Source organism: Rhinolophus sinicus, linkage group LG01 (assembly GCF_036562045.2).
Source record: "Rhinolophus sinicus isolate RSC01 linkage group LG01, ASM3656204v1, whole genome shotgun sequence".
In the NCBI taxonomy this organism is placed as follows: Eukaryota; Metazoa; Chordata; class Mammalia; order Chiroptera; family Rhinolophidae; genus Rhinolophus; species Rhinolophus sinicus.
This window is the reverse complement of record NC_133751.1, coordinates 22,148,354-22,170,150: the sequence shown is the minus strand read 5'-3', so window position 1 is coordinate 22,170,150 and position 21,797 is coordinate 22,148,354. Positions and strand designations below refer to the sequence as shown.

The following is a 21,797-nucleotide window of genomic DNA, read 5'->3' as shown; positions in this document are numbered from 1 at the left end:
AGAATTTTAACCAAATTGCACTGAATGAATTTTAAAAAGCTTAATGAATTAAAGATGAAGGAATAAAAATCAGAAAAATCAACTGTTGGTAATGGCTTCGCCAAAAGATTTTCTTTTCCCTTTAAAGAGCATTGCTAAAGTCCTCTTATGAAAGCCAAATATATACTTTCATATAACCCAGATACTGAAACTAGACACCAAAGCAAATAAAGGAAAAAAATTATTATTTAATTACTAGGCTTAACATTGCATGTTGATTCAACCAAATCAGACAGACTTCAGTATTATTTTACATGTTTACTTTTAATGGAATCACCCAAATTTTGTGAACCAATAGTGAGTGCACTGCTTGAAACTCCAGGGGAAGGATAATTCCATAATGGTGACCATAATAAAAGTGATAGTTTACTTTTGTTAAGCATTTATTATCTGCCAGATACTATGATATAAACTTTACAGGGGTTAATTCATTTAATATTCCCATTACATTTATGAGGAAGATACCAAATTAAATTATGTTTATTGTACAGATTAGGAATAAAGCACATAGAAACTAGGTAACAGGCTCCAATTTGCATAACAAGGAAACAGCAATACCAGGAGAGAAACTCTGGTTTTTACATTAGTGTCGCATACTGTAGGGATTGGGTTGGACATTCACTCTCCACGTGGTCCTCTGATCTCTTTTCACCTGAAGGGCTTCTGGGAGTATGGGCTTTAGCTTCCCTAACTGATGCCCACCTTCTTATGGCAGATGCTTCTGACTGTCCTCCTTTTTGGATCTCTGGTGCCCACCCCAGATCTCTTTGCACACTTATATTTGCACTGAATCCCAATATTGCAGGTTGAAGCAGCAGAGAGGCTCACCTATGTATCCTCAGCCTTTCCCTTCCCCTGTGGGTTCTCTATTGGCATTACATTACTTAGGTAAATATATCTGATCCTTGGTAATATCTCCTATGAATTCACACCTTGTTTCTATGGTGTAAATGCTGTGGATGTTGGAGCATTTGAATTTGCATTCCCTATACAATGTACTTAAGGAGTCTGTTTCTGGAAAAACACCTCCTCCCTCCACACACACACAAGCAAATACTCTACCTCTAAATAAATCTTATACTTATTTCTCCATCATACATAATAGAATTGACCTACATAATCTGTACTCTGTTATTAAGAATAAAGTTCTCATGGGAATAAATTCTGGGAGAGCAATGACTGAGTCTTCCTAATTTCTCTATCTGCATCCCAAATAAATACCTAGTGTTTTTCCTTATGCACAGAAGCTTTCAATAAGTGACTGTAAATTAAATGGTATCATATGCCAAGAAACTAGCTTTTTAATTTACATTAATGAGTATATTAATCAGGATAAACTAGGCTGTGCACTAACAAGCACACCAAATCTCAGTGGCTTTTCATAACAATTGTTTATTTTTCAATCACCTAGTTCATGTCTTACAGGTTAGCATGGGGACTCTGCTCATTATAGCCATTCATGTTATAGCTTGATAGAGCCTCCATCTCAACACATGATGCCACGTGGGTGAGTCAAGAAAAAGGGGAATATGGCAAAAACATATAGGTTCCTTAAATTTCTGGCAGAAATGACATACATCTTCTCCAGTCACATATTATTAGGCATGATAAAACAATATGGCCGCCCGTAACTTCCAAAAGTGTAGGGAAGTATGACCTTCCTGTTGACCAGAAAGGAGAGATGAACAAGGAATTTGTGAATACTCCTAATGACTATGGCTAGGGATGTGCTCTTTATGCCTTTGGCTAGAGCAGCCCCTTACATTATAGCAAACATGGTTTGTGTATCTTAGCCTCAAAACCGTGTGGCAAGCATTGGGGAGAAAAAAGGCAAAACAGGAGGGGCAGATTTAAAGGGCATATCAAGTTCAAGCTGGGTGGCACAATCACAGAGGAGGAAGTAAGGAGAGAAGACTGAAAAAAATCAGTCACCATCAGCAAGTTGTCTTCAGGGGCAAGAACCTCGTCTCTGTGGCAAGAGTTTTAAAGAGACATGGCATCTTAGTCTGTTCAGGCTCCTGTAACAAAATACCATAGACTGGCTTAAACAACAATCACTTATTTCTCACACTTCTGAAGGCTGGGAAGTCCAAGATAAAGACACTGGAGATTTAGTGTATGGTCGGGACAGGCTTCCTGGTTCATAGACAGCCATTTTTTAATCTGATTGATTGATTGATTGATTGATTGATTGATTGTGTGTGTGTGTCCTCACATGGTAGAAAGCAAGCTAGAGAGGTCTCTGGGGTCTGTTTTATAAGGGCACTAATACCATTCATGAGAGTTCCAACCATAGGATCTAATCACCTTCCCAAATCCCTACCTCCTAATACCATCACACTGTGGATTAGGTTTCAACATATAAATTGGTAAGTGGGGGGAAACACAAATGTCCAGTCCATTAACACTTGGATATTGGTAATACTTCATAGCTTAAGACATGGAAAGAGATTATCAATGATTCAGAAAGCAATGTGCCCTACCCAATATGTCCCTGAATGGAACAAAAATATGTTATCTACATTCATTTCTTCTCTGACACATTTGTAAACTTCATGAGATAAATTGTCCACTTTGTGCCTGCCTAAAACCTCAACATGTGTTTATGTCCAAAAAAAAACTATCTGAAAAAAAATAATAATCCTGTGTATGAATGATATATATATATGTGTGTGCAAATAATTATATATTCTTTCCAGAGGGAGAGAGTGAGCAAACACTGAATAAATCCAAACTGTAATTCTACTCATGAAATCTCACAATTATAAATACAATTTTTACTTATTTTTTTAAAAGGTATTTTCAAAAGGCAGTGTGTTCAGACTTTATAGTAAGATAATCATTTAATCAAAGATAAGATTCCTACTTAGTGTCATGAGTCACACATGGTGCAGGGAGTCAGTGCTTCCAACAGTATCTTCCCAAAGAGTGAGCATATTGCAGAAATCACAAAGTATAGGAGAGAACTCATTTACCCCATCAGTACTAGCTTTATAAAGCAATGAGAAAACAATACAGATATTCTGGAAAGAAGAAAAAAAGTAAGGCTTATATAATCAATAACAGTTATTTCATTCTTCTATAGCATGAAATTTTTCTTTTGTTTGAGCTTTATGTATGTTTTATAGATTACTTCTGAAATGTATACCAGGAAATTCAAGTACTCTAGTAATGATTTCCAAACATCAGAGGTTCTTCCAAAACTGTTCATTGTATCCTGCCTTAGAGTACATATCTACATGTGTTTACTCCTGGACATTCAGGTATATAACTGAATATTTGGGGGACTATAAATGGGGAAAAATTGAAAAGCATCTATTTGCATGAAGTGAGAAACCTCCAAGGAAAAACCTATTCTTGAGGTAACATGGATCATGGAACCATGAATTTGACCTAGTTATAAGACCTTAGCAAACTGGCAGAGCATGCCAGATCTGCAGACCCCTAGCTTTGGACAGTATACATAGCAACAAGGAGTGACTATGCAACACAGAACATTGCCCAGTTATATCTCTACATGTGTGTTTTTGGCATTTGAAAGATCCTTGAAGAATAACAAATGAGTCCAGTCTTTGTAGGAAGTTGCAAATACCCTCATGCATTATTAGTAGATGAGGGTAATCATCTTTCTTATTAATTTAGACATGGATATGACGTCATATATATTCATAAACTAATGAGGCTAAGAAAATTCAAATTTCTTAGTGTCACCATTTCCAAACTTATAAGTAATCTTAGATTAAATTATGTTGCATACTTGTTAATGGCAGTTCAAAGGGCAGTTGGTTGCCCCATAAATTGTTTGCAAAACAAACCAGAAAATGGAAAACTTTTAGAAGGATTATATTTTGAAATCTGATCCCAAATATATAGATTGTTCTTAGTTTAAGTTACAAGGAGCAATCCTTCCTTACCTAAGTGTTTTCTGTTTTTCATGATCTCTATTTTAATTATCTTTTGCCCTAATAATTTATTTTCTGAAATCTTGACAATCCTTTAAAATATAATTACTCTAATTTTCTGCTAAGAACATGCCAGGTCAACAGTTGTGCTTGAGTCTTTTTTGTTCACTTTCTCTGTGTGTGTGTGTGTGTGTGTGTGTGTGTGTGTGTGTGTGTGTGCGCTTGTGTCTGTGTGTGTGTGTGCGCGCGCTTGTATGCATCAAACAGTTCTAGTAGTAACATCTCTCAAAGGAAGCCACAATTCCAAATAAAGGTGTGGGAAAAGAATTTCTGAATCCCTTCTGAACTGAGAGTTTGAAAATAAGCCCTCTCTACAGTATAAAATAATTTCCTATGGGGGTTGCACATACTGGGAGAACAATAAACATTTGTTGAGTAATAGAATCATATTTTCATAAATTTAATTAGGGACTAAATTTATCCAAGATTATGAAAAAGTGGCTTCTATGCCCCAAAAGACAAATTCAGTCTCTAGAACAACAACAGAAGCATAGGTTCCATTATAGCCTTAAGTCCTTTGATTCCAATTGTATACCTTTCTCTGGAAAATTCCTTATTTTGCACTGAAAATTTGCATGTCTGAAACATTGTCCATTAGGCCTACTGCTTTTTTGTGAAGCACCGCAGAGAAAGTCTACCACTCAACCTACACAAGATAACTTCAAGTATTTTAAAGTAGTCATTATATACACCATTAGGAGTCTTTTTTCAGTTTAATATCTCTAATTTCAACTATTTTTTCTGTGCCCTTCACCATCAGTGCCAATCTTCCCTCTATTTCATCCAATTTGTCATGACATTGTTAAATTGTGATACTTAGAATTGAATGAAAATTTCAGGATATGAACTAATTAGCATTCATGGTTCAATCTTTCAATAAATATTTAATGAGCACCTATTATAAGCCAGCTATTACATTAAGGACTAGTGGTTAAATAAGACATATAGTCTTATTTACCTGTCTTAGATTGCTTGGACTCAAAAATAGTGCTTGGACTATGGTAGAGATAACCATATTAATACTAAATTACAAATGTGGTAAGTTTTTCATCAGAACAGGGTGAATGAAATATCCTTCTCTGGACATTATAATTATATTGCAAAAATCTAAAATTATGTTGGTATTTGTAACACCCACATCAAAAATTTTAATTAATATAAAACTAGTGGTCATTCATGTTTGTATATAATTTGTTAACAAGGTCAGTTATAAAAATAGACACATCTGATGTTGAATTTCTCAGAATGCGTGAAAAGAAAGCAAAACCAGAAAAGGGACATCCTAAAGAAAAAAAATTATAAAACTTCTCCAGATTTCCGATCAATTTTAACTTAAAAAAAGAAAGCATATGTTTGAACAAACAAACAAAAAAAATAATAAAAACCAAAAAAAACCTATGCTTAAAAAGCCAAGAATTTTGTTTTTCCTGGAGATAGCATTGCACAGTGGAGAGGATACTAAAATAAAAATTAGAAAACTGGGTACCAATTTACATGGTTTAGGCTAAAATCATTTACTCTCCTTAAGGCTTAATATCCTTATCAGAAACATGGAATTTAAAATTTCCCTTCTTCCCTGATTATCATCATTAGTGCTAATTCATCTGATAATGTTTTGAGTTTAATATGAGATGATGTATGAAAGTGTTTTAAAAAGAATGAGCCACAATGCAAAGGTAACTATTTTTTTTTACAGAGAAAAGAGAAATTGTGATTACAGCCAATACTGAATAACGGGTGTTGACTCTCTCACCATAAACAGCTATAAAATGATATTGTCATGCACAGATACTGCAGAGATCCTTAAAAAAAAGGAACACATGCTAGGTATACTCTACATTTACCTCAGCTTCCTATCTAGGGACACTTTCCAAACTGAGCCATAGAGAAGTGGAGACAAATACAGAGATCGGGGGAGTTGAGGTGCTGAGGTGGCCGAAATTTATGAGCCAGGATATTGGGAAGAAGTGACATGCACAGAGAAGGAAAACTAGATATCTGCATGTCTATCTTGATTCCTTTATGAACTATTAAGCTGCATTTGCACAGGGTGTGACATCATGGAGTCTGAAAGAGATCTGAATGTAAGCTGAGTGAAAATTCTAGAGGTTTCTCTATGTTGAGAGTACCAGAGTTCTAACCAGTCAGAGTAGATAACCCTCACTGAAAAACTATCGATGTCAGACCTCAGAAAGACCAAGTTTTAGGAGTAGGGTTATTCTAGACATACCCAAGCCTTGAAAGGACCATGTTGATCTGCGAGTTAATCACTTGGGGGGAAAAAGTTTAATATTCTTTAAAAGAGACTCCATAATTTGGATTTCATAAATGTAACATTCACAGTGTCCAGGATACAGACAAAAATGCAAGACCTGTGAATAAACAGAGAAAAATAAAGGACAGTCAATAGACACAGACACAGAGTTGACACAGATAGAATTATGAGACAAAGACATTGATATAGCTATAATAAATATAGCCAAAAATGTAAAGGACAAATGGATATAATAAATAAAAGTATGGAAAATCTTAGTAGAGAAATGACAACATAAAAAAAGGTGTTCTAAAATACAATACCCAAAATGGAAAAGAGTCACAGATTGGCTACTGTTAAAAAAATATCAGGGAATTGAAGACAAGCCATAAAAACTATGCAAATCGAAGCACAAACTGTAAAAGAATGAATACCGAAAAAGGCTTCAGGGATCTATAGGTCAATATCAAGCACAAATAAATACGTGTAAAAATGTTTTTTAGAAGTATCAGCCCACATGCCAACAACATCAAAGAAGCACAGTTCAAATAAACACAAAGGAAAATATACTTAGGAAAACACAAAGGAAAACACAAAGGAAAACGCACCTGATTGTCAAGTGGCTAAAACTCAAAGATAAATAGAAAATTCTTAAAAGCAGCCAAATAAAAAAGGCATACTCTATACAGAAAAAAATAGAATTGAAGCCACTGACTTTTTAAAATAGGACACTATATATTCCAGAATACAAGGGAACAATATTTTTAAATGTTGAAATAAAAAAGTCAATCTAGAATTCAATACACTGCACAAAAAATATTTCAAAAATAAAGAGAAAATAAAAACAATTTTTTAAAAAATGCTGAATTTGTCACCAGCAGACTGAAAATTCAATCAATGTTACAAAAAAGTTCTTTTAAAAGGAATAGACACCATATATAAACTCAAATTTATTTGACAGAATAAAGTGTAGGAATGATTACTATATGGTTAAATATAAAATTTGCTTTTGTACTAAAGATAAACTGTCTTTCATCAAAATTAAAACAGTTGCTCATCTAAAAACATCTGTTAAAAAAGTAATAAAGAAAACCACACCCTGAGAAAAATATTCAGAATATTTGTATCTAGCATAGGAATTGCATCTAGGACACACAAAGACCTCTTACAACTCATTAACAATAATAAAAGAACCAATTATTTTTAATGAGCAGGAAACTGGAATAAACACCTAATGAAGAGAAAGAAGATATACAAAAGTCAAGTAAGTATGTAAAAGAAAAAGTGCTCTGCATCATTACTAATCAAGGAAATGAAAATTCAAGTCACAATGAAATATCACTTCACAAACTAGAATGGTTATAATAAAAATGTTTGACAACCTGAAATACTAGCCTTTTGGGGCAACCAAAATTCTCATGCATTGCTGGTGGAAAATTGTTTGACTATTTCTTGTAAAGTTAAACACAAATACCCTTTGGTTTAGCAATTCCATTCCTTTATTTGACCAAGTAAATGAAAACATACTCCAAGCAAAGGGTTTCTAGAAGAATGGTCATAGAAGCTTTATTCATAATAGTTCAAAGCTGGAAACAATACAGATATTCATCAAGAGTAAAATGGATAAACAAATAGTAGTACAATCATACAATCCAATACTACTCAGTAATAAAAAGAAAGAACTGATGCACTCAAAAACTGGTATGACTCCAAAAAATTATTCCACTTATATGAAGTTCTACAAAAGGCAAAACTAATGCCTCTGTGATAGAAATCAGACACTATTTGCCTTTGAGGGAGTAACTGACTGAGAAGGGAAAGGGGAAAAGTTCCTGGGGTGATAAAAATATTCTATTTCAATAAGGGTGTGGGTAACACAAATGTATGCATTTGTCACACACTCTACACTTAAGATTAGTGTACTCCCCTGTATAAAAATTATACCTCAAAAAATTTTTTTTTAAGGAGGTAGAAGTATATGGTAGGAAGCTACTAAGAGGCAGCACATTGCAACATTTCTGGGAAGGTCAAAAATCAAATTATAAGTTTGTTGTTTTTAGTGACCACATGACTCAATTTCATCCTCTCTTCCTCCCTATAAAAATGTTCCTCTTCTTCCCATCAATTGGCAGGTAAACATTTGATGAGTATTCCCTGTTTACAAGGCACTGTTATCTCGGTTTCCTATGTCTAACACATTATGGCCGAAAGCTAGCTAGTTAATTAAACTACAAGTTGTTTGAACTTAGTATGTTTCCTTTTCTTTATCATATGAGAACATTAGGAAAATTAATATGAAAGGGAAAATAAATCAACTATTGGGAAATTTTTCTGTGTGATAAAACAGGGATATTTTTTTCTTTGGGAAATTCCTAGCCGTCATAAAATAACTAAACCTTTACAATCTTCAGGTTGAATTCTTTTTGACTCTCAAAGAGTTTGATGGAAACACAAAAACAAAACAAGACTCATTGAGAGTAGAGTTTTACTTCAGTATGTCATGTAGAACCTTCCCTGCTGGCAGTTTAAGCATCGTGGGAAGAGCTTGATAAATACACGGATTTTGTATCCTAATCTTCAAGATGCTATTTTAGCAATACTATGCAGCCAGGTTCTTAAATAGCATTACAGAAAGCTGGGTTTTAGAAATAAGCACAGAAAAACTCTGTGAAGACAAGGGAAATGTCTGTATGGAAGATTGTTATAGACTGAATGTTTGTGTTCCCCCCAAACTTCATAAGTTGAAATCTAACCCCCAAAACAATGGTATCTGGAGGTGGGGCTTTTGGGAGGTGATTAGATTATGAGGGTGGAGACTTCTTTTATAAGGGTTAGTGTCCTTATAAAAGAGATCCCAGAGGGAACCCTTGGCCCTTTCTACCATGTGAGGACATGGTAAAAAGACAGCAATCTATAACGCAGGAAGTGGGCCCTCACCAGGTATTGAATCTGTTGGGTCCTTGATCTTCCACTTTCCGGCCTCCCGAACTGTGAGAAATGAATTTCTGTTGTTTATCAGCCACCCAGTCTGTGGTATTCTATTATAGCAGCCCAAGTAGTTTAAGACAGATCATCCTAGGCAAAAAGCGGAGCTGTATGAATTACTTCTCTCTTCCCTTATACCTCCTTGTTGGTTCTCTTTTGTCTTTGCTTCAGCCTCCAGGGGCAATAAGTCTGCCAGAAATGAATAAAAATTCCTTTCTATCTAGTTCCATCTAGTTCTTTACTTAACAAAGAAGAGCTGACATTTGAAAATAACTTTACTCAGAATTAAGGAGAAAGTAAAGGAAAATAAAGAAAATACAAATTTAGAAAAGGCTGACTTAGCCTAATAAAAGACAGATTTCTGATGCAAACATAGTTAAATTGAAGCCACAAGTTAACTGGTCGGTCTAATTTACCAACATTCAGGACAGGGATTTGCTCACTTCCTCTGACACATTCTACTGATTAGAGATTCATTTGGATTTGACAAAAAACAAACAAACAAAAAAAACACTCCTTTAAACTTACAAATTACTCCTTAGGGAGGTTAAGTCTATCATACATTTTAATCAGATAATCCTATGTTTTTCTTTTTTGCTTTTTTCCTAATATAAAGCTGAGATAATTGGGGAGGAACAGGGTTGAACAAACAATTTTGGAGCAAGAAAAACAGTAGGGAAACAGGTCAGAGTCTGAGCTTTTAGCAACGCTTTACATGCCCATGCTTCAGGCCTGAAGTGCCCTTTACAAAACAACCAGTCCTGTGCTTCGTTTCACTCAGAGTCTTTCTTGAGCCTTCCATATGTAAAGATTCTCTCTCTCTCTCTTCTGGCTTTTTAAATTCTCTTCGAATGGCCTCTTCTGAACAGTGACTGAGTTGACCAGTCTGTGACTTACTCTCCTATAAGAGTCCTCTCATTTGATTGGCTTCAACCTCTGTTATCTGGCCTTTTCCCTGATCTTGGCCTCCACTCCAAACACTGAACTACAAACAGCTTAGTCTGTGCTAAGGGCTCCTCCTCGTTTGGAATTGACTCTGCCTGAGGACATGAAATACAGATCTGCATGAGCAGAACCACTATCGGGGCACAGAGTATGTGAGTAAGGGTTGTATCTGGAGATGCAAAATTGAAAAGGAATAAAGAAAGTGAAGTGGGAGACTGTTAGAATTTTGTCAGACCCTGGGAATTACATCTACCCACAACACATATCAAATAATTTGTTTTCTCTGAATATGTGAATGCCAGAGTTTTCTGACCTCAGGGGTATTAAAGTTATCTTGGATCCCCACACCCCTGTCTGCTTTTCCTCTCTCACCTTTAATGAATTTCTTTTTCCCACTCCCAAAATCTAATTCTTGCTCTCTATGCTCTATTTAAATCGTTCTTCCGTTTGCACATTTTCAAATTCTATCCCTATGCTTTTGATTTCTAACTCTGTAGTGTTCAGCACTATTCCTTCCACTCACTATTTTCCTTGCAAACAAATGTCACTTGACCTGTGGATTTTCCAATAGCTACATTCCCCTTGCTGATAGAATTATTTGCTGACAAATTTATTTCAAAAATTTTACATCCAAAGCATATGTTTTCTTTTTCCAGTTTCTTACATACTACCATCTGGTTTCTGTTCCTGCTTTATCTCCACCTACTTTCTCTTTTAGACCTTTGCTGCATTAAAAACTATGAAAGCTGATTCACTGAAGAGCATGAAAAACTTTTAGTAAACTTCCCTTTTTCTTGTGTTGCTTAAACCAAGTAAAACAGGGGTATATTATGAAGAAAAGTAGTACTAGTAAGGCTACGTATAAATTGAAAAGCTGCCTCCCTCCCACTTCAAGTTAACATGGTCCATTATAGCACAGATACTTTGTTTAAATACTGGAGAAATAAAGGTGGAGGAGAAAAAATGGATTGTTTAATTCATGGATAATTTATGAATTCTTGAAAATAATTCAAGAAATTATGAGTTTTTTTCTGAATGAACTTGAATTCTAAAACTCCATTTGAAAGGCCTAGTAGAAATAAATATCTTCTCCATAATTTTAATATCAACAAAACTAAACCAGCCCCCACTTTCAATTATCCCTGTAATGGCAATTTATGTTTTAGTAATCCAACTCTTTTCCATATTTTTATTTCTTTCTTACATGCCGTTATGTACAATCCATCGCCAAGACTTAAGCTTTCTGAGATCTGAGTACTACACTGGCAATGCCTCTCATAGAATTGATTTACTGAGTTGAGGTTTGCCTACATAATAATAATGTAGCATCATTAATGTTAGAAAACTGAAATTTAAGGTTCAGATCATTAGAAATTACAAAGTGGGATATCTCATGCTGAAAAAGAAATGATCCACACATAAAAAAGATTGAACAATTGTGAAACTTTTTGAACCTAATAAAAAGAAGAAATTTATATTTTTACAATCATAAAACAGGGGAGGATTTGAATAACATAAGAAGTAAACAATACACATTCAACTGAAACACACATAACAATATTTACAAAAATATGACTACATACAGTCACAAAGGAAGGCTCAAAAAGTAAAAATTAACAAAGTTATTTCATGCTTATGTTATATTCACTATTAAAGCAATAAAAGATAAAATTCAATAATCTTACAAGTGAAAAAAGCCAAAATAAATAAATAAAATCTAGCAAACTAAGACAATAATAAAACACTTACTCTGGTAGTACATATTCATTGGAAGTCCAAGATGTATATCACACCTGAAACAGTTAATGAAAAACATTACACACTTTCTTATTAGTCAGAAACAGAATAATAATTTCTGCTATAACTATTACTACCCTATACTAAAGGACTTAGCCAATGTAATAAGAAAAGAAATGATATTTAAAACAAAAATATAAAAATATTATTAATATATGTGAGGGATAATAGTTATCTCTCACATATATTAGTTTATAATAGCTAGAACCAATAAGTGAATTTAGCAATATAGGAGTATTAAAGTATAATTTATAAATATTGGTGGCTTTCCTAAATCTTGCCAATATAAGACAGAACAATCACTTCCACAGTAATAACAAAAAATGTAAAGATTTTTTAGCAATATACCATATAAGAAAAATGAGTAAAGTATTCAATTTATAATAGCAGAAAAAAACTTAGGGTAAATTCTCAGAATACAAAATAAGAATATATGCTGAAATTTATAAAATTCAAAGATGACCAACAAAGTAAAGTTTGATTATATGAAAAGATTTTGAATAATAACAAAAATATTATATAAGACTGATCCAGAAAAATAAGAGAAACTTTAAACAAAATATTAAGAATAAAAAGAGGTATATTTCGAAGACATCATCAAAATGGCAGCCTGAGGTGAGCCTCTGTAAAGCTCCCCTGTAATTTACAACTAATCGAACAACAATAACTCCAAAAAGGACTCCCTGCACAGCAGACAGGCAAGACGAAGAGGCCCGCTACTGAATTCACCTAAAGGTGGGCGAATCGCACGAGCGGGGGAGGGGGGAAGGGAGAAGTGTGGAGACAGAGCCGTGCGAGCAAAGGACACAGACCTAGCTCAGTGCTCCGAGCTCGCTGCTTCCGGAAACTACTGCAGCTGCGGGAGAGGGAAGAACTCGGACTGCCAGGGCTCCACTTATGGCCCACAAGGCTGAGGGGGCAGCATATAACTCAGCTGAACCCAATGCTCACGGCAGAGACCTCTGAGAAAAGACTGAGGGAAGAAGGCTGAAAACGGTGGTTTGAGCCCTCACTGCCGAGAAGAGAAAGGAAGCCTTAGGCACTGAGACTATCCACCCTCTCCCTACCCTCCCAGAGCTCGCCCTGGCCCCATCTGCCCGGTGCTAGAAGCAGAACAGTAGCAGTGTCAGATCAAAAGAGCAGAATATTTGCTGTTCTGAGAACTGTGGACCGCAGACACGGATTCACAGCCCAACTAGTTCCGGCAAAGGGGAGGGAGCTGAGGAAGCAGGACCCGCTTTGGTGGTGGTCGCTGCCATTGCTCTGGGCCACCTCTCACAACTCACCCCACCCCTGGCCCCACCTATCTGAGCGGATCCCTGCAGGAGTAAACAGAACTGCTGAAACACAAGGGCTCTGAATCTGGTGCAGGAAGAGCTTTGGAACTTCAAAAGCTCTCTACATACCCACACGGACACTGCGCCCAGTGACCCAGGTGAATTATTAACAGGGGAGAAACCATCTCCCAGGGAATCCCCTATTGTGTGAGAAGCTGGAATAGTGCAGAGAAAACATAGTATTACCGTGTGAGAGAGAAAAAAAAGGCTGCAGTCAGAGAGAAAATAAAACATTCTACCAACAAGTACTGGAAAACAAAAGAATCTTCTCTTCCTATCAACCTATTGCAGAAGCCACTCCTGTAGATGTCTAGGAAGAGAAATAATAAATCAGTAATTGCCATGAATAACCAAGGCAACAAGACAGCTCAGAAAGAAAGTGAAAAGTCTCCAGAAAAGGAACTTAAAGACATGGAAATATATGACTTAAATGACAAAGAATTCAAGATTGCAGTTCTGAAAAAACTCAATGAGATGCAAGAAAATACAGAAAGGCAGTTTAATGAACTCAGAAACATAATCAAAGAACAACATGAGCATTTTACGAAAGAGATTGAAATTTTAAAAAAGAACCAAATAGAATTTCTGGAGATTAAGAACTCAATAGAAGAAATTAAGAATGAAATAACCAGCTTAGGTAGTAGAGTTGACCAGATGGAGGAAAGAATCAGTGACATCGAAGATAAAAACCTGGAAATTACACAGATGGAAGAAGAAAGAGACTTGAGACTTAAAAGAAATGAAAGAACTCTACAAGAACTTTCTGACTCCATCAGAAAGAGCAATATAAGAATAATGGGCATAACAGAAGGAGAAGAAAGAGAAAGGGAACAGAGAATATATTCAAATAAATTGTTGATGAGAACTTCCTAAACTTGTGGACAGAACTCGATCCTCGAATCCAAGAAGCAAATAGAACACCTAATTACCTCAATCCCAACAGGCCTTCACCAAGGCACATTGTATTGAAGCTGTGTAAAATCAACGACAAAGAAAGAATCCTCAAGGCAGGCAGGGAAAAGAAGACGGTAACCTACAAAGGAAAGCCCATTAGATTATCATCAGATTTTTCAGCAGAAACTCTACAAGCCAGGAGGGAGTGGAACCAAATATTCAAACTACTGAAAGAGAGAAATTATGAGCCAAGAATAATATATCCAGCAAAGATATCCTTTAGATATGAAGGAGGAATAAAGACCTTTCCAGACATACAGAAGCTGAGGGAATTTTCTAATACACGACCTGCACTACAAGAAATACTAAAGGAGGCTATTCGACCACCATCAACAGGGACAATTTGTGGCAACCAAAACATAAAAAGGGGGAGAGTAAAGGCCTGAACCGGAATATGGGAATGGAGAAAGTAAGCGTGCTGAAGAAAATGGAATACTCTAAATATCAAACTTTCTTTTACATAAACTTAAGGGTAACCACTCAAAAAAATCCAGAACTGAAATATATACTGTAATAAAAGAAGAAACAGAGGGAAACATCATAGAATACCACCACACAGAAATAATAGACAACAACAAAAAGGCAAAGAAACAATGGAGACACAGCCTTACCAGAAAACTAAAGATAGAATGACAGGAAATCCTCACATATCAATAATCACCCTAAATGTAAATGGACTGAACTCACCAATAAAAAGGCACAGAGTAGCAGATTGGATCAAAAACTAAACCCAACCATATGCTGTCTCCAAGAGACACATCTCAGCTACAAGGACAAGCATAGACTCAAAGTGAAAGGGTGGAAATTGACACTCCAAGCAAATGGTACCCAGAGAAAATCAGGTGTAGCCATAATGATATCAGATGAAACAGACTTCAGGGTGAAAAAGATAACAAGAGACAAAGATGGACATTTCATAATGGTAAAGGGACTATACAACAAGAAGACATAACAGTCATCAATATTTATGCCCCCAATCAGGGAGCACCAAATATACCAAGCAACTACTAACAGAACTAAAGGGAGAAATTGACCAAAACACAATTATACTAGGGGACTTAAATACATCATTGACAGCTATGGATAGATCATCCAAACAGAAAATAAATAACAGAATAGCAGCCCTAAATGACACATTAGATGAAATGGACATAATTGACATATATAGAGCACTTCATCCTAAAACATCAGACTATACATTCTTTTCTAGTGTACATGGAACATTCTCAAGGATAGACCATATATTGGGACATAAAATCAGCCTCAGCAAATTTAAGAAGATTGAAATCATACCAAGCATATTCTCTGATCACAAGGCTTTGAAATTGGATATCAACTGCAAAAAGAAAGCAGGAAAAACACAAATACATGGAGATTAAACAACATACTTTTAAAGAACGACTGGGTCAAAGAAGAAATTAGAGGAGAGATCAAAAGATACATAGAAACAAATGACAATGAAAATACATCCTACCAAAATTTTTGGGATGCAGCGAAAGCAGTTTTAAGAGGGAAATTTATATCATTACAGGCCTATCTCAAGAAACAAGAAAATCCCAAATAAATATACCTCATGTTACACCTTAAAGAACTAGAAAAGAAGAACAAGTGAAACCCAAGGTCAGCAGAAGAAAGGAAATAACAAAAATCAGAGCAGAACTAAATGAAATAGAGAACAAAAAGACAATAGAAAAAATTAATGTGACAAAGAGCTGGTTCTTTGAAAAGATTAACAAAATTGACAAACCCTTGGCTAGACTCACTAAGATAAAAAGAGAGAAGACACTAATTAACAAAATCAGAAATGAAAAAGGGGAAGTTATCACGGACACCACAGAAATACAAAGGATCATCCAAGAATACTATGAAGGACTATATGCCACCAAATTCAATAACCTAGAAGAAATGGACAAGTTCTTAGAAACATATAGCCTTCCAAGGCTGAACCATGAAGAACTGGAAAATCTAAACAGACCGATCACCAGTAATGAAATTGAATCAGTCATCCAAAACCTTCCCAAAAGCAAAAGTCCGGGACCAGATGGCTTCACTAGTGAATTCTACCAAACCTTCAAAGAGGATCTAATACCAATCCTGCTCAAACTCTTCCAAAAAATTGAAGAAGAGACAGTACTCCCTAAATAATTTTATGAGGCCAACATTACCCTGATACCAGAACCTGGTAAGGACAACACAAAAATGAAAACTACAGACCAATATCTCTGATGAATACAGACGCAAAAATCCTAAACAAAATTCTAGCAAATCGAATACAACAATGCATTAAAAAGATTATTCATCATGACCAAGTGGAGTTCATCCCTGGGGTACAAGGATGGTTCAACATCCGCAAATCCATCAATGTGATACATCACAGAAACAAAATAAAGGACAAAAATCATATGACTATATCAATTGACGCAGAAAAAGCATTTGACAAGATACCACATCCATTTATGATTAAAACACTTAATAAAATAGGTATAGAAGGAAAATAACTTAACATAATAAAGGCCATATATGACAAGTCCTCAGCTAATCTCATAATTAATGGAGAAAAACTGAAGCCCTTTGCTCTACATTCAGGAACACGACAGGGCTGTCCCCTATCACCTCTGCTTTTCAACATAGTGTTGGAATTCCTTGCCAGAGCAATCAGGTGAGAGAAAGAAATAAAAGGCATCCAAATTGGGAATGAAGAAGTTAAATTATCACTCTTTGCAGACGACATGATGCTATATATAGAAAACCCTAAAGACTCCACAAAAAAGCTATTAGAAGCAATCAACGAATACAGTAAAGTTGCTGGCTACAAAATCAACGTACAAACGTCCATTGCATTCCTATATACTAACAATGAAATCTCAGAAAAAGAAATACAAAAGCAATTCCTTTTGCAATTGCAGCAAAAAGAATAAAATACCTAGGAATAAACTTAACCAAGGATGTGAAAGACCTATATGCTAAAAACTATAAGACATTTTTGAAAGAAATTGAAGAAGACACAAAGAAATGGAAAGACATTCTGTGCTCATGGATTGGAAGAATCAACATAGTTAAAATGGCCGTATTACCCAAAGCAATATACAGATTTAATGCAATCCCCATCAAAATCCCAATGTCATGTTTTAAAGAAATAGAACAAAATATCATCAGATTTGTATGGAACAACAAAAGACCCCTAATAGCCAAAGCAATCCTAAGAAAAAATAACAATGCTGGAGGTATCAGATTCCCCGACTTTAGCTTGTACTACAGGGCAACAATAATCAAAAGAGCATGGTATTGGCAGAAAAACAGACACGCAGGCCAATGGAATAGAATTGAGAAACCAGAAATAAACCCACATAAATATGGACAGATAATTTTTGACAAAGAAGCAAAAAACATACAATGGAGAAAAGACAGCCCCTTCAATAAATGGTGCTGGGATAATTGGAAAGCCACGTGCAAAAAAATGAACCTGGACTGCTATCTGTCATCATGTACCAAAATTAGTTCAAAATGGATCAAAGACCTAAGCATAAGACCTGAAACAATAAACTGCATAGAAAAAAACATAGGTACTAAACGTATGGACCTTGGGTTCAAAGAGTGTTTTATGAATTTGACTCCAAAGGCAAGGGAAGTAAAAGCTAAATTAAATGAATGGGACTATACCAAACTTAAAAGCTTCTGCACAGCCATAGAAACCATCGACAAAATAAAGAGGCAACCAACTGAATGGTAGAAGCTTTTGCAAACAGCACTTCAGATGAGCGGCTAATATCCAAAATATACAAGGAACTCATACATCTCCACAACAAAAAAACAAACAACCCAATTGCAGACTGGGCAGAGGATCTGAAGAGACATTTCTCCAAAGAGAACATACAAATGGCAAATAAACATATGAAAAAATGTTCAACATCACTAATCATCAGAGAAATGCAAATAAAAACCACAATGAGATATCACCTCACCCCAGTTAGAATGGCTATCATCAACAAGACAAATAGTAACAAGTGTTGGAGAGGCTGTGAGAAAAAGGAACCCTCATACACTGTTGGGGGAAATGCAGATTGATGTAGCTGCTATGGAAGGCAGTGTGGAGGTTCCTCAAAACATTACGAATAGAATTACCGTATGACCCAGCAATCCTTCTCCTGGGTATCTACCCCAAAAATCTGAAAACAGTTAGAGATAAAGACACGTGTGCTCCAATGTTCATTGCAGCTTTATTTACGGTGGTCAAGACATGGAAACAACCAAAATGTCCTCCGACAGATGAATGGATAAAGAAGTTGTGGTATATATACACAATGGAATAGTATTCAGCGATAGGAAAAGATGAAATAGTACCATTTGCGACAACATGGATGGATCTTGAGATTATAATGCTAAGTGAAAGAAGTCAGACAGAAAAAGTAGAGAACTATGTGATTTCACTGATATGTGGCTTATAAAACTGAAAACAACAAAAGAACAAGACAAACAAATGAAGGAACAAAACCTCATAGACATAGACGATAGTTTAGGGATTTCCAGAGGGTAAGTGGGAAGGAGGCTCTACAAGAGGGTAAACAGGTCTAATATATGGTGATGGAAAGAGAACTGACTCTGGATGGGGAACACACAATATGAGATATAAATAGTGTATTACAGAATTGTACACCTGAAATCTATGTAACTTTAATAACAATTGTCACCCCAATAAACTTTAATTTAAAAAAAAAAAGAAAGAAAGAAACCCATACATATAATTAAGTATTTAAAAAATGTGGTTTTTCAAATCAGTGAAGAAAGGAAAATTAGCAAAATATTTAGACAGATAAGTTAATCACACCTCAGGCTCTTTACAAAAATAAATTTAGATGAATTTAAGAAAAATATAAAACATAATATTATAGTTTTATAAGAAAATATAGGATAATGCTTTCTTGAGTATAGCCTACGTACATATAGACAAAATTTATAAATACAAGTATTGATATATTGATTATACCAAAATTAATAGCATGGATTCCACTAATATGCCACTAATAAAGCTAAATAATAAGCAAAAACATAGGGAGAATACTTGCAATGGTTATGATAATAAAATATCAAAAGCAGTACTTCTCAAACCCTCTGTGATGGAGAGCTATTTTTTTCCTATTTTAAATCCTTGACAGACTAACATAGTCATAAAATACAATAAAAATTAACTGCCAAGAAAAAAAAATTTAAAAGGACCTATAAACTGTGTTTTTTTTTTCCTTAAGATAGAATAGCCATAAAATTACTCAGCCCACTGACTTTCAATTTCTCTACATACCTGTTTGTGGACCAGAAATAAACAATTAGTGGAGCAGCACAGGTCCAGAGATCACACTCCAAACTACACAGATCTTAAAACGTCCTGCAAATCAGTATGAACACGGCAAAAGACCAAACACAAAAAAAACGAAGTGTATTAACATGGAAGTCACAAAAAAGCACAAGTATTCTGCTCATGAAAATATGCTAATAGGACGTGATAATCAGGACTATGTAAACTAAATTAACAAGCCCTTTCTGAAGTTTGCTAACATCAAGCCTTAAAGGAATGTGTAGGGAAAATAGGCCTCATATATTGCTGATGAGAAAATAAATTGGCAGAGATACGTTGGGAACTACTTGATACTATCCCTTAAAATTAACCAGACACCACCAAACCAAAACTCTATAATACCTCATATTTAATTCATTTTTACGCTCTGGAGGAAAACTTGCATATTTGTACCAGGAGACCTATACAAGGAGGTTTATTTCATGATTGTTTATAACAGCAATAAATTGAAGGGAAAAAAAAAAACACCCTGAAAATCCAATTTAGAAGACGATGAAACATTTATATTGTGGAATACAGATTAAAACTTGTTAGATCTATTACATTAAGACTTTTATTTTTCAGAATGAAAACAATATCCCCATAGTACTCTATAGGTAAAATATGCATGTAACCACCAAGAAAAAGTATGGGGAGTTTACATTCCAAACTCATGAAGGTGGTTATATCAGGTGGAAATGTGAAACAAGGAAAAGGAAATCAAGCTTGGAGGTAATGGTCAAGAGGGAATTCATTTTTATAATAATATTTTAACTTTTTAAAAGGAGAATATTCTCTTACAGTACTTGTTTGGTAGGCAATTGCACCTTTTAACAAAATTTCCAGGTATGAAAACCACTGGTTAAAAAGAAATAATAATAAATGTTTTAAATATTTTTGTTAGTCCTAGTCACCATTCCTCCTCAAGCAGACATGGGTTCTTCAGAGAGATAGCAAACCAGGATTTTCATGTGTTGACCTTATGCTGATACTTGCTAATGGTTGTCTTTAGTAGAATGGACGTGAGTACCTGACCATATAGCATATCATAAACACAAACTTCTAATTAAATGATAAATTGATAGGCAAAAATTCCAGTAAATATTTTTAATGGGTGTATTGGAAAGTGCACAAAATTTGAATTTCACATTTTTTGGTAGACCGAGTACTCATTTAATGCTTCGTAGTTGAGAATGATTTCATAGGTAAAAGAAGTAGATCTTCTCAAACAAGCAATTTATTACTATTTAAAAGTAAGAACATAGGAGAACTGACTCTGGGTGGTGAACACACAATGTGATATATAGATGATGTATTACAGAATTGTACACCTGAAATCTATGTAACTTTACTAACCGTTGTCACCCCAATGAATTATTTTTTAAAAAAGTAAGAACATACTTCCATTTAAGAAAGATTGCAATTGCCAAATTAGTAAAATTTCAAAATGACTATTTCTTTTTTTCTATCTTTATGTAAAGTATAAATAACAAATAAAAGTTGTATATATTTATGGTGTAGTACAAAGTAATGTTTTGAAATATGTACACATTGTGAAATGATTACCACAGTCAAGCTAATTAACAGGTCCATCCTTTCTGTTTAGAAAGAAGGTCTGACAATTAAGTTCACGAACTTGTTGCAACAATGATACTAACCTTTTTTGATATGAGGGATTATTAATTATTAATTTATACCAACTGGACAAATAGTTAACCAAGTTTACTATTTGGAAGTGCTGAAAAGGAAGTGTGAAAAAGTTAGACGACCTGAACTTTTCGCCAACAATTCATGGCTCTTGCATCACGACAAAGCACCAGCTCACATGGCACTGTCTGTGAGGGAGTTTTTAGCCAGTAAACAAATAACTGTATTGGAACACCCTCCCTATTCACGTGATCTGGCCCCCAATGACTTCTTTCTTTACCAAAAGATAAAGGAAATACTGAAAGGAAGACATTTTGATGACATTCAGGACATCAAGGGAAATACGATAACAACTCTGATGGCCATTCCAGAAAAAGAGTTCCAAAATTGCTTTGAAGTGTGGACTAGGCGCTGGTGTTGGTGCATAGCTTCCCAAAGGGAGTACTTCAAAGGTGACCATAGTGACATTCAGCAATGAGGTCTGTAGCACATTTTCTAGGATGAGTTTGCAAACTTAAATGTCAGACCTCAAATTTTAACCACATGAG

At 35.1% G+C, this 21,797-nt stretch overlaps 1 long non-coding RNA gene across 1 annotated transcript in view; it reads right to left on the bottom strand.

Annotated features, from left to right (window-relative positions):
- LOC141570216 (uncharacterized) overlaps positions 1–21,797 on the bottom strand; it is a 251,642-nt gene that overhangs the window by 51,900 nt on the left and 177,945 nt on the right. The window contains exon 5 of the long non-coding RNA XR_012494225.1: positions 11,935–11,978. This is a non-coding gene — a long non-coding RNA (uncharacterized LOC141570216). The remainder of the gene's footprint in view (positions 1–11,934; positions 11,979–21,797) is intronic.